Here is a 17,865-nt window from a genome sequence, read left to right on the forward strand (position 1 = left end):
AAAACCAAGTGGATATTTAGCCTAAATCTAGTATACATAACCAGTAGGGATCGACCGATATCGTTTTTTAGGGCCGTTACCGATACCGATAATCGGTGCAGGTTAGGGCCGATAGCCGATAACTTATACCGATATTCCGGTATAAGTTATCGGCTATTTAACCCCCTGCGACACCGCTGCAGATCATTGATTTAAAGCGGGCGCTTTAAATCAATGATCTGCAGTGGTTTTTGCGGGGCCATAGGCCGCCGCCGCCACCACCCGCTTCTCTCCCCTACCTGCCAGGGTGCTCCGGGCCATCCATCCATCGTTCATGTAGTGTCCGGGGGCGTTCCGGGTGGAGGGTGGTCCGGTCCGGGCTGTCCTTCTTCTCCGGGGGTCATCTTCTCCACTCCGGGCAGGCTCCGGCCTAGTACGCTGCATAGACGTCGCTGCGCAGTGACGCCCGTGCGCAGCGACGCACCTGACGTCACGGCGTAGCGGCGTCTATGCAGCGTACTAGGCCGGAGCCTGCCCGGAGTGGAGAAGAAGACCGTGGGAGAAGAAGGACAGCTCGGACCGGACCACCCGGAACGCCCCCGGACATTACATGAAGGAAGGATGGCCTGGACCACCCCCATTACGGGTAAGTTTAATTTTTTTATTGACTCGGAGGGTGGGGGAGGGGCCCGACCGGTATAGCGGTATGGGAAAAAATCCATACCGGTATACCGCCTAGCATTACGGTGGGGGGTGCGACGCGGTGCGGTGGGTCGGGGGTGCGGTGCGGCGGGTCGAGGGGGTGGCGGTTGCGGTGCGGTGGGTGCGGTGCGGGGTGCGGGGTATTATCGGCTTATCGGCAAAATAATTGCCGATACCGATAATGCCCAAAATCGTGATTATCGGCCGATAATATCGGCCATACCGATAATCGGTCGATCCCTAATAACCAGCAATGTTATTACTCTCCAAAAATGTATCCATCCCCCTCTTTTACAGAGTTCACCATGACCACCTCCTCAGGCAGTGAGTTCCACAGTCTCACTGCTCTTACAGTAAAGAACCCCCATCTGTGCTGGTGTAGAAACCTTCTTTCCTCTAGATATACAGGATGCCCCCTTGTTATTGATACAGTCCAGGGTATAAATAGATCTCAGTACTGTCCCCTGATATATTTATACATAGTTATTAGGTCGCCCCTAAGACTTATTTTTTCTAAACTAAATAACCCTAATACTGATAATCTTTCTGGGTACTGTAGTCTTCCCATTCCCTACATTACCCTGGTTGCCCGTCTTTGAACCCTCTCCAGCTCCACTATATCTTTCTTGTACACTTGTGCCCAGTACTGTACACAGTATTCTATGTGTGGTCTGACTAGTGATTTGTACAGCAGTAGAATTATTTCGAAGTCGGCCCAGTCTCCATGAACCCAAACTCCTCCTTCCTACACCAGCTTCTGAGCCACTTGTTTACCTCCCTGATCTCCCGCTGCCTCTCTAGTGTGGCTCGTGGTACTGGCAGTATTTCAGAAAATATTATCTTGGAGGTCCTTGCCTTAAGCTTGCGGCCTACGTCCCTGAAATCATTTTTAAGGACACTCCCCCTACCCCTTACTTGGTCATTGGTGCCAATATGTACCATGACTGCTGGGTCCTCTCCAGCCCCACCCAGCAACCTGCCAACCCGATCCGTGATGTGCCGAACTCGAGCGCCAGGTAGGCAACACGCTGTTTGGCGATCCCGGTCTTTGTGACAGATTGCTCTGTCTGTCCCCCTAACAATAGAGTTCCCCACTACCAGTACCTGTCTAGCCTGCCCTGCACTCCTCCCTCCCTCCTTTCTGGAGCATACACCCCCCTGGCGGTCAGAGGCAGAGTCCTGCTGCAGTACTGCTAGCTCTGAAATGGCATCCCCCTCATCTGCCAACCGGGAAAACTTGTTGGGGTGTGCCAGTTCAGGACTAGCCTCCCTGACACTTTTCCCTCTACCCCGTTTTCTAACTGTATCACAGCTAGCTGCCTGTCCCACTATCTGCCTGTCCCAGCACCTCCATCACACTATTCTCCCCCACCTCTACCCCAGAGAGTACTCAGTGAGCAGGAGACTCCTCTCCATGTTGTCCCTGCATCTCAGTGTTGCCAGTTGCTCCTCTAGATACAGGATCTGGGCTTCCAAATGAACAACTCGTACACATCTCGCACAACAATATGCACCCTCAAACTGCTGTTCAAGGATTGCATACATTGTGCAAGATGTACACCGGAGTGCATTTTCCAACATGGAGGCCATCTACTTATGGGGATTTCACAAAGTAACACTCACAGCGATCTCAAACTCCTGCTTTCAAACTCCTTATTTACAACTCTCTTTCAACTGCCTCTCTTCCAAAGCAACACTCAGACAGAGCAAGCGTTATTAATGTGATTGAAAAAACGGCCACTACTTGGCTTTGTTCTGTTCCATGCGCAAGTCAAACAGTTAGTTTGGACTGCACCCGGACTTGCAGAAGTCCAAACCCAGGAAGTGGGTGCGGGGTATGGTGAGGCACAGCTCTCGCATGCTTCAGTGAGGTCGTGCCTGCTGGGGAACACCAACTTTCTCCTGCTGGGAGCTCACACTATGTGAGCAAGGGGAAAGGTATGATACAGAGATGTGTGTTAGGAGTAGTTAGGGAATATAATCTGAGTTAGTTTAGAAAATATGGTTTGGTGACAGGTACTCTTTAAAGGGCAATTGTCACGCAGTTGTACCCCCATAAACTAATCAAAGGGTAACAAAGTTCTTTACAATAACTCTTCAGGCATACCTTTTGCTGCTTTCTAGCAGCTTTAATCAGGCTAAAAATGCTTTATAAGACAGCCAGCAACAGTCAGATAGGCGTGGCTATGGCCCGTGGCTGCCACGCCTATCCCCCCTGTATGTCAGCACTGGGACCGCTGCGTGACTGGCACACAGGTCCCAGCACATAAACCCCTTATTAACCTTATCTGCGGCAGCAAACATTCAAATGTATAAGAGAAAACATTGCCCGTTCTCCTATCAGCTTAGAGTGCAGAGGATTATGTTGCGCACTGGGGTTGGGAGCGAGTGCTTGTTATGAAAACTACCCGCACGCAGCACAGCACCGGTGATGGTATCGCAGCATACTGGGGCCATCGGGAGGGAGCGCTCGCAGTCCGCAGCACTGCGCCAGGAGACAGTTTTCTTCACATCACTGGTGCTGCGCTGCGGGTGGCTAGTTTTTATAGCAAGCGTTCACTCCCGGTCATAGCCACGCCTATCCGACTGTCTTATAAAGCATTTTTTAGCCTGATCAAAGCTGCTAGAAAGCAGCAAAAGGTATGCCTAAAGTGTATTTATAAAGAACTGTTACCCTGCGATTAGTTTAAGGGGGTACAAATTCATGACAATTGCGCTTTAATAAAAAAAAAAAAATGGTAACAGGTCATTGCCGTGGGCACAAAAGTGTGTAACTAAGATGTCACGTCAATAAGGACAAGGCTGCTCCTTGTGCACATATATATTGACAAATGGCAGAAGATCCTACTAAAGCAGTGTTTCCCAACCAATGTGCCTCCAGCTGTTGCAAAACTACAACTTTCAGCATGCCCGGACAGCCGTTGGCTGTCCGGACATACTGGGCATAATAGGCTTGCAATAGCTGGAGGTGCATTGGTTGGGAAACACTGGCCAAAAGTACCTCAGCGCCGCCGATTCCTGGCAATACTCTCACAACGTAATTGCAATAGGCGCTATGGGAGGTATTTTACAGTCATTACCAGTTTGTGCCATGATGATCTTACTCGTTTTGCTGCATTACTGTTTTATGAGAATTTCACGTTTCTCAGGAACCTCTTTTTTATACTGGTTCGCTATTACTTTGCATAAGCGCAAAGACTTTTGCGTCATTTGGTGCGTGCAAATATTGATATTGTGATAGTCAAAAAATATCATTATAAGATATCAATGCAGAACAATAGAATAGTCAATAAAAACTCCCCCTGATTTTGTTGGGTTGTGTGCCAATATGTGACTTGCCAGAAAAAAACAACAAACCTGAAAAAGGGTGTGGCTGGCTGGAAAGGGGATGTGGACGGTCAAAATGGGGCATGTCCTCGCAATCCTACGCTTTACAATTAAATTAATACAAAATCCAGTGAAAAAATGGCTGAAAATTCCCACCAAGCAAAAGCTGGTCAAAATGTCCCGACCTGTGTGTCCCCATAGGTGGAATCTTGCAAGTCTGAAACAACATGTCAGAAAACCAACAGTCTTAGGTTATGTTTACACATCTGTGAAATGTCCCCCTGGAAAACAAGGGCGGACATTCCACAAATCTGCACCTTCCGGCTGCTCTAGGACCAGTGATAAATCACACAAGTGTAAGCACACCTAAAAATCCATCAGACGTGTTTCTAGGTCATTCACACTTTTCATCAGTGATCACTCCACGCTCTTGAAACGTGTCTGATAAATGTTTAGGTGTACTTAAACTTGTGTGATACATCACTGGTCACTACAATAAAGCTAAAATTTTATTCTGGAAGTGTTGCCTGACTTAACTTAAACCTCCACTATTTTCCCATTTTTCCCATCACAGCAGTGCTCCCTGCCATTTGGCTATGTACTTCAATGGAACTGTACTGCAGTTGCCCTTCATGGTCAGCAGCACTGTGCAAAGATGGTGAATCAGCGCTGTTGCCACTTTTCCTAGCAATATGCCAATATGCTGTATAAAATGGGATTACCCTTGTGTCATGCATGAATATTCTATTATACCAGATTTGTATAAATCCCAGATGCCGGCTAGCCAATGCTCCATGAAGTTCCTACTGCTGACCACTAGAAGAATCAAACTAGCTACTGGTTTGGTATAACTAGTTAAAGGGGTACTCCAGTGGAAAACAATTTATTTTAAATCAACTGGTGCCAGAAAGTTAAACAGATTTGTAAATTACTCCTATTAAAAAAATCTTAATCCTTCAAGTACTTATCAGCTGCTGTATACTTCAGAAAGTTATTTTCTTTTGAATTTCCTTTCTGTCTGACCGTAGTGCTCTCTTCTGACACCTCTGTCCATGCCAGGAACCGTCCAGAGTAGGAGAAAATCCCCATAGCAAACCTATCCTGCTCTGGACAGTTATTGACATGGACAAAGGTGTCAGCAGAGAGCACTGTGGTCAGACAGAAAATAAATTCAAAAGAAAATAACTTTCTATGTAGTATACAGCAGTTGATAAGTATTGGAAAGATTAAGATTTTTTAATAGAAGTAATTTACAAATCTGTATAACTTTCTGGCACCAGTTGATTTAAAATAAATTGTTTTCCACCGGAGTACCCCTTAATAAATTCTAATGCAGTGTTTTCCAACCAGGGTACCTCCGGCTGTTGCAAAACTGCAACTCCCAGCATGCCCGGACAGCCAAAGGCTGTCCGGGCATGCTGGGAGTTGCAGTTTTGCAACAGTCGGAGGTACCCTGGTTGGAAAACACTGTTCTAATGTATTGTATCCATCATTGCAGTATACACCGAAAATAGGAAGGGCCAATCCGGAGACAACAGCACTAAGCAATCGTATTAGGCCTGTCCGGTAGACTTCTAAAAGCATAGACCGCTCAGTTTATCAGTAAAAATCTCCGTACCATAGCACTGCACCCGATACAATATGATGTCTAGATGAATGCGAGGAGATATTACTGTAGACAGATTGAGGTCAACGTGATGCATTATAATTCATGGGGGTTATATACAATTTGTTTACATGAGATTATCTAGAACAAATGTTAGTTTTCAGGTATACCCTTGCGTACCCGTGAAGCTGGTTATGAAAAGAGGGACGCATTTATGTATTATGGATGTCATGTCGGCTTGGTAGGATGCTGCATCAGAACTTGATGACATTGACTAGTCTACTGAATCATATTCAACAGGATTCAATGTATGGCTGGAAAATGCTGGAAAAGGAGTCAATTGGCCAGAGGAGTAACTATGGGGGATGAAGAAGAAGCAGTCACACTCAGGCGATGGTGCTTGAGAGTTCCCAAAGGCTTAGTTGCCTAAAGGCCCTGTTGCCCACATGCAGCATCTGAGACATGGCACATACCCCAGGGACATGACCGGTCCCCAACAAGCGTTTGTAAGGAAATCAGGCCGTGCCAAAATAGATGTGGAGAGCTGTGAAACCAGTTCTGATGTAACATTTTAGAGCCCCAGACATCCTTTTTAAAGGAGTAATCTGTCCTTAGACATCTTATCCCCTATCCGGGGGTCTCCGGCCCAGCACCCTGGCGTTCTGAACATTTGTTTTCAAGACGCCAGGTGCGCTAGGCTTCAGGTAGCTGTGGTCGTCACCCCCACCATTAATATCTAAGGGAGATGCATGATGGCTGTGGTCGTGGACTTCACTCGGTGCATGCGGATTACTAAGGTGCCGGTCCGCAAATTGTGGGGGTCCCAGTGGCCATACCCACACAATCATACATCTTAACCTCTATCCTTTGGATAAGAGATATCTAGTTGCAGAGTATCCCTTTAAAGGAGTAGTCTTATGGAATAAAACTTAGCCCCTATCCGCAGGATAGGGGATAAGTTTTAGATCGCTGGGGGTCCAAGTGCTGGAGCCCCCCGCGATCTCCTGTATGGAGTGCCGGCTCCCCCGTGGAGAGGAGCGTCACAATCCCCACCCGAAGTGGGAGCCGCCGCACCCCTACATATATCTCTATGGGAGAGCCATTCGGCTATATATATATATATATAAGAGCTATTGCTGCGTTGGGCCTAATAGGTGCACTAGTACTGATTGGGGGCAGTGAGAAGATCACCATTATTGTGTTTGGGTATTATTACTGTACAAAGTACATAAGCTGACACTGTTAGGCAAAAGCTACACAGCAACTTTTTGGCCACTTTATTGTGCAACCAAAGTTGGTTGTGTTGCGCTTCCTGAATCATGGTGCATCACAGCTACTGCTAGCATATGGGGTCACGTTGAGACTCACAAATTACTGCAATAAGAAATCCAACTTGGATTGATTTATGGAGTTTGTGGACCCACTTGTAGCCATGACATTGGTTTATTGATAATACAAATCTTCAGTTGTTGTGTAAGGAAGACACAACAACTTATAATCGCATTACAGATAACCCATGGTGGCGGTGCTGCCTAATGGGGATCGGTGCTGCGGAGTTTCTGGACAAATGTATTCAATCCAACATCTGGATAGGAAGAAAAAAGTGCCGCGTTCACAGACGCGATCCACTTGAATGGTCCACTTGCATGCCACGAGAAAGAGGTTTCTGTACTTCAAAATGCGTTTGTGTATCTTGGCTGATAAATTTCCTTATCAAAACTCACCCTGCACGCCTGATGCAAGTTCATTCAAGTGGATCGTGTCTTTTTTCTTCCTATCCAGATGTTGCCTTTGTATATTGATAATATTGGCCTATTGGCATTTTTTTCGGTAACAGTATGGTAATATTTAATCCTAGTAAACTTGTGTTATTTTGTTACCGTGTGACTATTATTTATAGGTATAAAGTGTTTTAATACATATAAAATTGTCTTATATATGTGTAGATACACACACGTTACCCTTTTTCCTGCTCTGTAATGCAGTAAGGAGCGCCCTTCTTGTTTTCTCTTTTGATGTTAGAAGCATAGTATGCACAAGGTGAACTTCCAAGTACATATTTTGTATTGATGTTTCAGTAGAATCAATCCATGAGCATGACCCATTGGTATAAAGTATTGAAAGACTGCATTATCTTTATTCAGAGAACTGATAATATGCCGTGCCAAAGGGTTAAATAACTAATTGAGCTCAGCTACATTGGTAATTGCCACTTCAAACGAAAATGGCTTAATGAAAATGCAGCTATTACACCCACGGCTCATATTCGTCTTGAGAACAAAAGATGTCTGTTCTCACTTAATAGATGTTATTCAGTAATCTGCATAGTGACACTGTCTTCTGGACCCATCAATGGTAACCTCCACTTGGCTACTACGGGCAACTGTAGGCAACCTGGTCTACATGGTGACTGTGACATAGGTTGTGTGGACAAAGTGCACCTTGCTATGCTCCCCAAATCGTGCAGCCTCTCAGCTAATATATGTGAATGGGGTTATGTTCCGACAAAAAAAAAATCCATCCAGGATGAATTGATCATATTTGTCAGGTCATAATCGCAGCCATTTGCTGTTTGCAATGCAACTCCATTTACTCAGATTAGCTGAGATGGAGCACAAATCATGGAGCGGGACATGGTGATCGTTAATTGAGCGACCGATGGGCCCCACTTTTAATTTTGCCAGGACCACACTTAGTCTGAACATGTTTGTCCTCACTGGTCAGCTTCTGATGACTGTAACTATGTTAGTTAATATCTCTATTATAGAAGCAAACCCCCCTCTGTTTCTGGTAAAGTGATCTGGGAGATCTAGGTCTGGATCTGTGAGGGGTTGTCCCATCTGGTTACTTCCAGCTTTTCCCGCTCCCCTGACCTGTTTTTACCAGTCCGAGGTGGTCGGACAAACCGAAAGCTGCCAAAGCAGGGAAGTATAAAAAACATATCTCTACTATAATACTGCTTCTAGAAAATAACTATTATAATACTGTCTACTATGTACAAGCATATAACTACTATAATGCTGCTCCTATATACAAGAATATAACTACTATAATACTGGCTCCTGTGTACAAGAATATAACTACTATAATACTGCTGTTACGCCGAGCGCTTCGGGTGCCTCCCCTCCCCCGGAGCGCTCACGGCGTTCTGATCCCTGCGCTCCGGTCAGACTCGCTGACCGGAGGCGCTGTTCTCCGGAGGGGATGCGATCCGCCTGGCGGGACGTGCCCGCCCGCGAGTCGCATCCCGTTCCACTCACCTGCCCCGTCCTCCTTCAGTCCCATCCCGGCGCGCGCTGCCCTGCTCTCTAGGGCGCGCGCGCGCCGGCTCTATGAAATTTATAGGGCCAGTGCACCATTAATTGGTGCCTGGCCCAATTAGTTTAATCACTCCTATTTCCCATATAAACCCACTTCCCCTTCCTGTCCTTGCCGGATCTTGTTGCCTTGTGCCCTGAGAAAGCGTTTCTGTGTGTTCGCTAGCCTGTGTATCCAGACCCCTTGCCGTTGCCCCTGACTACAAACCTTGCCGCCATCCCGCTTTGCAGCGGGCTCTGGTGAAAATCTGTAACCTCTTAGATTCCGTTCCCCTGGTACGGCCCACGCCATCACCTCACTGACACAGAGGATCCACTCAAGTGTCCTTCCTGCATACCAGTCCGGATCCTGACAGTAGATCAGGCCATGGATCCAGCTGAGGTGCCGCTGCCCAGTATTGCTGATCTCACCACCATGGTCGCCCAGCAATCCCAGCTGATGGCTCAACAAGGACAACAACTGAATCAGTTGACTGCCAAAGCAGCAACCATCTATTACGCCAGCTCCAGCTTCTCCTCCACAGCGAGTTACCACATCAAGACTTCGCTTGTCCCTTCCCGATAAGTTTGATGGGGACTCTAAGCTGTGCCATGGGTTCCTGTCTCAGTGTTCTCTACACCTGGAGATGATGTCGGACCAGTTTCCGACTGAACGGTCTAAGGTGGCATTCGTGGTCAGCCTACTGTCTGGGAAGGCCTTGTCCTGAGCCACACCGCAACAATCCAGTCTCTACTTTTATCCAAACCTTCTTTTCTGAAGTATGCAGTGTCTTTGAGGAGACAGCCCGGGTTTCCTCTGCCGAGACGGCTCTATTGAATCTTGTCCAAGGGAGCACTTCAGTGGGCGAATACGCCATACAGTTCCGCACCCTCGCCTCGGAGCTTGCCTGGAACAATGAGGTCCTCTGCACGACCTTCAAGAAAGGTTTATCCAGCCACATCAAAGATGTTCTGGCCGCACAAGAGATTCCTGCTACCCTGTCTGAGCTCATCCATTTGGCCACCCGCATAGACATTCGTTTCTCTGAAAGACGCCAGGAAAAGGATTTTGTTCACACCAGGCGGTCTCCTCATTTGACACTTCTCTTTCAGTGTCCTTTGCAACCCGTTCCTGTGCCTTCCGCCAAGGAGGCTATGCAAGTGGACCGGTCTCGCCTGACTCAACAAGAGAGGACTCGCCGCAGGAACGAGAATTTGTGCCTGTACTGTGCTAGTACTGAACACTTCCTCAAGGACTGTCCTATTTGTCGTCCGCGTCAGGGAAACGCACGCACCTTGTTAACACGGGAGAGGCGTTACTAGGTGTGAATTCTTCCTCTCCACGCTTAACTATTCCAGTGCGGATTTTTACACCCACAAATTCTTCCTTCTCCTCTGTGGCCTTTCTGGACTCAGGTTCAGCAGGAAATTTAATTGAAGCCTCACTCATCAACAGATTCAGTATTCCTGTTACCCGTCTCGTCAAACCACTCTTCATCTCTTCTGTGAACGTAGAGAGACTGGTCAGCACTGTGCGCTACCACACTGAACCTCTGCTTATGAGCGTCGGAGCTCTACATCAGGAAAAGATTGAATTTTTTGTTCTGCCTAACTGTACCTCTGAAATCCTTCTTGGCTTGCCCTGGCTCCAGCGTCATGCTCCTACCCTCGACTGGACCACTGGGGACATTAAAAGTTGGGGATCTTCCTGCCACAAGCATTGTCTCAAGCCTGCTCCCACCTGCCAAGTGTCCACCGCTACCCAATTGCCAGGTCTTCCTAAGGCCTATCAGGACTTTTCTGATGTGTTTTGTAAAAAGCAAGCAGAGGTCTTACCTCCTCACAGACCCTACGACTGCCCTATTGACTTGCTTCCAGGAACCTCACCGCCCCATGGCAGGATCTACCCACTCTCTGCTCCAGAGACTCAAGCCATGACCGAGTACATACAAGAAAACCTTAAAAGAGGATTTATCCGGAAGTTTTCTTCTCCCACCGGAGCAGGATTCTTCTTTGTTGCCAAAAAAGATGGATCTCTGCGCCCATGCATTGACTATCGCGGTCTTAATAAAATCACTGTGAAAAAACGCTATCCTCTCCCACTTATCTCAGAACTCTTTGAACGGATGCGCAGAGCAAAAATTTTCACCAAACTAGATCTAAGGGGCGCATATAACCTCATTCGAATTCGTGAGGGCGACGAGTGGAAAACCGCATTCAGCACTAGAGATGGACACTTTGAATATCTCGTCATGCCCTTTGTGCTGTGCAATGCCCCTGCTGTCTTTCAAGATTTTGTTAATGAAAACTTCCGGGACTTGCTGTATACCTGCGTGGTAGTCTACTTGGATGACATCCTAATTTATTCTTCCAACCTGGAAGAACATCATCTCCATGTCCGTCAAGTGCTCCAGTGACTTTGTGTTAATCATCTGTACGCCAAGTTTGAAAAATGTCTTTTTGAACGCAGCTGTCTTCCTTTCCTGGGATACCTAGTCTCCGGTCAAGGTCTTCAAATGGATCCTGACAAGCTCTCCGTGGTGTTGGATTGGCCTCGCCCCTCTGGACTTCATGCCATCCAGCGCTTCCTCGAATTCACCAACTACTATCGTCAGTTCATTCCCCACTTCTCCACCATCGTTGCTCCTACTGTGGCACTGACTAAGAAAGACGCAAATCCGAGGTCCTGGCCCCCCCAAGCGGATGAAGCTTTTAATCGCCTTAAGGCCACCTTCGCTTCTGCACCAGTCTTGTCCAGGCCAGATCCTCTGAAGCCTTTTTTCCTTGAGGTTCACGCCTCCTCAGTTGGAGCCGGAGCTCTTCTTAAAAAAAAAACGCTAAGGGAAAAAATGCCACTTGCGGATTTTTCTCCAAAACCTTTTCTCCTCCTGAAAAAAACTATTCTATAGGAGACCGTGAACTATTGCCCATTAAGTTGGCACTTGAGGAGTGGAGACATCTTCTGGAAGGATCCCTTCATCCCATCACCATCTACACAGACCATAATAATTTGTCTTATCTTCAATCCGCCCAGCGGTTAAATCCTCGCCAGGTTGGATGGTCGTTGTTTTTTGCCCATTTCAATTTTCGTCCTGTGGACAAGAATGTCAGGGCTGATGCTCTATCACTTTCCACCGATGCCTCTGAATCCGAAGCTCTTCCTCAGCACATCATACCTCCAGAGTGTCTAATCTCCTCTGCCCCTGCTTCTCTGGTGAAAATTCCTCCAGGAAAAACTTATGTTCCTCCACGTCTTCGCCTCCAGACTCTCAAATGGGGTCATTCCTCTCATCTGGATGGTCATGCTGGAATCAAAAAGTCCATACAGTTAATTGCCAGACACTATTGGTGGCTTTCCCTGGAGAATGATGTGACCGATTTCGTACGGGCCAGTACAGTGTGTGCACGTGACAAAACTCCACGCCAGAAGCCTGCTGGTCTTCTCCATCCTCTACCTGTGCCTGAACAGCGATGGTCCCATATAGCTATGGACTTCATCACCGACCTACCTTCATTTCATGGTAACACTGTCATTTGGGTGGTCGTTGATCGTTTTTCCGAAATGGCTCATTTTGTCCCGCTTCCAGGTCTTCCTTCTGCGCCACAATTGGCGAAACAAGTTTTTCTGCTAATTTTTCGTCTCCATGGGCTTCCCACGCATATCGTCTCTGATAGAAGCGTCCAATTTGTCTCAAAATTTTGGAGAGCACTCTGCAGTCAATTAAAATGTTTCTTCCGCTTATCATCCCCAATCCAATGGACAGACAAGTGGAAAGAGTAAACCAGATTCTTGGGGACTACCTGCAACATTTTGTCTCCTCCCGTCAAGATGATTGGGTCGACCTTCTGCCCTGGGCTGAATTCTCGTACAATTTCAAAAATTCTGAATCTTCCTCCAAATTTCCATTTTTTGTGGTGTACGGCCGTCACCCGCTTCCCACCCTCCCCATTCCCACTTCTTCTGGAGTTCCTGCCGTAGATGAATTGACACAAGACTTCTCCTCTATCTGGAAGGAGACTCAAAAGTCGCTCTTACTGGCCTCATCCCGCATGATGAGACATGCTGATAAAAAGAGAAGAATTCCTCCTGTCTTTGCCCCCGGTGACAAAGTGTGGCTCTCTGCCAAAAAACATCCGTTTCCGTGTCCCTAGCTACAAGCTTGGTCCTAGGTACCTTGGGCCATTTAAAATCAAATCAATTCTGTCTCCTACAAGCTCCATCTTCCTTCTTCTCTTCGTATTCCCAACTCTTTCCATGCTTCTCTTCTCAAACCTCTCATACGTAACCGTTATTCTCCCAAGGTCACTGTTCCTGCTCCTGTCTCTGGCTCCTCTGATGTCTTCTCTGTCAAGGAGATCCTTGCCTCCAAGGTTGTTCGAGGTAAAAAAAAAATTTGGGTTGACTGGGAGAATTGTGGTCCTGAGGAGAGGTCCTGGGAGCCTGAGACCAATGTTTTGGACAAAGAGCTCATCTACAGGTTCCTTGGTTCCAAAAAGAGGGGGAGACCTAAGGGGGGGTACTGTTACGCCATGCGCTCCGGTGTCTCCCCTCCCCCCCAGAGCACTCATGGCGTTCTGATCCCTGCGCTCCGGTCAGACTCGCTGACCGGAGGCACTGTTCCTCCAGCGGGGATGCGATCCGCCTGTCGGGACGTGCCCGCCCGTGAGTCGCATCCTGTTCCACTCACCTGCCCCGTCCTCCTTCAGTCCCGTCACGGCGCGCGCGGCCCCGCTCCCTAGGGAGCGCGCGCGCTGGCTCTATGAAATTTAAAGGGCCAGTGCACCATTAATTGGTACCTGGCCCAATTAGTTTAATCACTCCTATTTCCCATATAAACCCACTTCCCCTTCCTGTCCTTGCCAGATCTTGTTGCCTTGTGCCCTGAGAAAGCGTTTCTGTGTGTTCCCTAGCCTGTGTATCCAGACCCCTTGCCGTTGCCCCTGACTACGAACCTTGCCGCCTGCCTTGACCTTCTGCTACATCTGACCTCGCCTTGCCTTGTCCTTGTGTACCGTGCCTGTCTCAGCTGTCAGTGAGGTTGAGTCGCTATCGGGTGGAACGACCTGGGGGTTACCTGCCGCAGCAAGTCCATCCCGCTTTGCGGCGGGCTCTGGTGAAAACCAGTAACCTCTTAGATTCCGTTCCCCTGGTCCGGCCCACGCCATCGCCTCACTCCACTCCAGTGTCCTTCCTGCATACCAGTCCGGATCCTGACAACTTCTACTATATACAAGAATGTAACTACTATAATACTGCCTCCTATGTACAAGCATATATCTACTATAATACTGCTCCTATATTTAAGAATAAAACTACTATAATACTGCTCCTATATACAAGAATATAACTGCTATAATGAACGAATTAAAGAAAACGGAGGGAGCACTCACAGTAAGGAAGTGTCTTCAAGTGGTAGCTTTATTTTCTATGCATCGGTGCAATACAGGTGCTTTTTCGCCGAGCACGCAGCGCTTCTTCAGACCGAGCGTGCTCGGCGCAAAAGCAGCTGTTCACCTCTTGTCGTCCGCGGGTCCATGGTGTACCGCTGTTTGAAGCACCTGTATTGCACCGATGCATAGAAAATAAAGCTACCACTTGAAGACACTTCCTTACCGTGAGTGCTCCCTCCGTTTCCTTTCATTCGTTCATTCACTGTTGGACTGTATTCTATTGAGGGGGTTTGAGCACAGGAAGCACTGTATAAGTGGTCCCATTTTCGAGACCTGCTGCTGTTGTGGAACTGGGTGACAAGAGGGTCTAATGGTGATAACCGTGGCAGTGCCGGCTACTGTTGCTAAACCTCTTATAACTGCTATAATACTGCCTACTATGTACAAGAATATAACTACTATAATACCGCCCCCAATGTACAAGAATATAACAATTACAAAACTGCCTCATATGTACAAGAATAAAACTATTATAATACTGCCCTATGTGCAAAAATATAACTACTCTAATACTGTCCTTTATGTACAAGAATATAAGTATAATACTGCTCCTATATACAAGAATATAAATACTATAATACTTCTCCCTATGTACAAGAATATAACTACTATAATACTTCTCCCTATGTACAAGAATATAATACTATAATACTGCACCCTATGTACAAGAATATAACTACTATAATACTGCTCCTATATACAAGAATATAACAAGTATAGAACTGCTCCTATATACAAGAATATAGCTACTATAATACTGCTCCTGTGTACAAGGATATAACTACTATAATACTGCTCCTATGTACAACAATATAACTACTATAATACTGCTCCTGTGTACAAGGATATAACTACTATAATACTGCTCCTATGTACAACAATATAACTACTAAAATACTGCTCCTGTGTACAAGGATATAACTACTATAATACTGCCCTCTATGTACAAAAAAATTACTACTATAATACTGTCCCCTATGTACAAGAATATAACTACTATAATACTGCTCCTATATACAAGAATATAACTACTATAATACTGTTCCTATGCACAAGGATATAACTACTATAATACTGTTCCTATATACAAGGATATAACTACTATAATACTGTTCCTGTGTACAAGAATACAACTTACTATAATACTGCCCCCTATGTACAAGAATGTAACTACTATAATAATTTCCTGTGTGTAGATTACATTGAAAAGGACAGCAGAGCAGTGGGAAAACTCCTTTTCCTAAAAGGGATTTAGGCTTAAGACATTTACAGAGACAGGAAACATTAGCCCACAAGTGCCCTTCATACTCCACTCCAAACCTAGGCAATTCAACACCAACAATAAAGACCATTTAGGGAGTCCTCCAATTGTGACTGATTCTAAAACCACTGACGCCAAGAATCTGGAAAACTGTCAAATGGTAATGGCCAAAGTTTAGAATATGTAGTAATAAAGAGTGAGAGCCATAGTCTAAGAACAGATGGAGGTGTTTGAAAGATCAGAGATTGTGATGATCTTCTAGATCTTCCACCGGATTGACCAGATTTCTTAAATGCTTTGGCCGCCTGTAATTTGTTGAATTAATTCTTGTCCAAGGCCTTTGTGTCTTATTTAATTCAGGTGATGGGGGCTTAAAGTGGTACTCCACACCTAGCCATCTTATCCTTGGTTGAAGACCCCCGCGATCTTGGCTGCAGCACCCCAGACATCTGATGCACGGAGCGAACTTCGCGCCGTGCTGTATGACTGGTGATGTGGGGTGGAGGCTCATGACATCACAGTCACGCCCCACTCGGACAGTCATGGCCACACCCCTCAATGCAAGTCTTGCATTGAGGGGGCATGGCTGTGACATCACGAGCGGACCGTGCCTGTGACGTCATGAACCTCTGGCGCTGCACCCTACGCTCTAAACAAACGTCGGGTGCAGCAGGGAGATCGCAGGAGTCCCCAGCGGCGGGCCCTCCTGCGATTAAACATCTTATCCCCTATCCTTTGGATAGAGGATAAGATCTCTAGGGGTGGAGTCCAAAAAAGTCCAAATCACATTCATAAATCTTTTAAAAGATGTGACAGAGAGCAGTCAGTACCACTCTTCCTATCTTTTGCAGAAGAGATAGAAAGCATGATACCAGTTGTGAAACCTCATAGTAGGAACCAGGAAATAAGAGTCAGTGCTGAAACTCTGCAGAACTCCCAGAAATACATTGCTGGAAAAAATACTATAGGATTTTACTGACCAAAAAAAAGTTCCACTCTCCAATGATCTGAAGACCATCTACAGCTGTCTGGCTCTTAACCACTCCAAATTTATGAAGAATTTGCTATTCTAAACCCGTTAATTTTTCCTTAACTCAATAGACAAGGATACCGTAGTCAGTCATTTTGAATTTCTTATAGATTCCACTGACTATAGCATTCTGAAGAACAGGGACATGGTTATAAATTACCAATGGAGGTCATGAAAGTCACACAAAATACCATTACCATCCTGGCCACCATATGGGTGGACATTGGCTCGGCCAATCAATAGATGACTTGCACTTAAATGGGCACTCTCATTAAAATTATTTTTTGCTATTGCACTCCTTATGGTAAATAAAAAAATCTTTCTAATGTACTTTGTTTAAAAAAAAATAAGTTGTCTGTGTTCTATTTGGGTTTAAAAAAGCTGCCACTAGGTGTCTCCCTACTTGTCCAGAGCACATTTCCCCCCTATCACTTGCACAGACTTTAGACTCCTGCTGGCCTTGCAGAAGTCCAAAATCAGGAAATGCAGTCTGGAGTGTTGAGGGGGGGGGGGGGGTGCAACCTTAGACAATCATAGCTCATCTCACACTGAACTGCTCTGGGCTGTGTGTAGCAGAGTGAGGGAGGAAGTTCTCCCCTGTTTGGCTTCAGATGATGTCACGCCTACTGGGGAACGCCCCTTCCCAGTCTGAGACTGAGTAGAAAATACAGAGCGATATCAAGGTAGAAAACTAAAAAATAATACAAAAAAAAATAAAGGCGGCGGGGGGGGTTATCATGATGGGGGGCAGTGAACTGGGAGGATTATAAAATACAACAAGATCATGAGAGGTACTCTTTAAATTAAACTGCTGTCCACAGAGACATCAAGACTTTGGAAATTACCAACTATGGCGATTAAACAAAATGCTGACCAGATTCCAGCCGACATCCAGGAGAAGACAACCAGAGATGGCAGAAAAAGCAGGAAGAGGAGGGATATGGACATGGGCATTATCCTCTCTGATGTCATCATCGATATCTGCTACCTGAAAACCACCATCACTTCTGCCATTCTCTTACCGGACATGACCTTTCTACTCAATATGATTTTTTTTTACCGGACTTGACAATTAATTTGGATATGACCTTACTATAGGATGTGACTACCCATCAGACATGATCTTACCGTCATCTGCCACCAATGTCTAATAATAGGGCCTTCCCTGTCCCCCCATAATTTAAAATCTCTTACCAACTAAGTGGTCAATAAA

At 46.2% G+C, this 17,865-nt stretch overlaps 1 protein-coding gene across 4 annotated transcripts in view; it reads right to left on the reverse strand.

The window, feature by feature from the left end:
* Nucleotides 1-17,865, reverse strand: part of DCLK1 (doublecortin like kinase 1) — a 408,196-nt gene that overhangs the window by 327,977 nt on the left and 62,354 nt on the right. The window lies entirely within an intron of this gene.

This window comes from Hyla sarda, chromosome 2, assembly GCF_029499605.1.
Source record: "Hyla sarda isolate aHylSar1 chromosome 2, aHylSar1.hap1, whole genome shotgun sequence".
Taxonomy (NCBI): Eukaryota; Metazoa; Chordata; class Amphibia; order Anura; family Hylidae; genus Hyla; species Hyla sarda.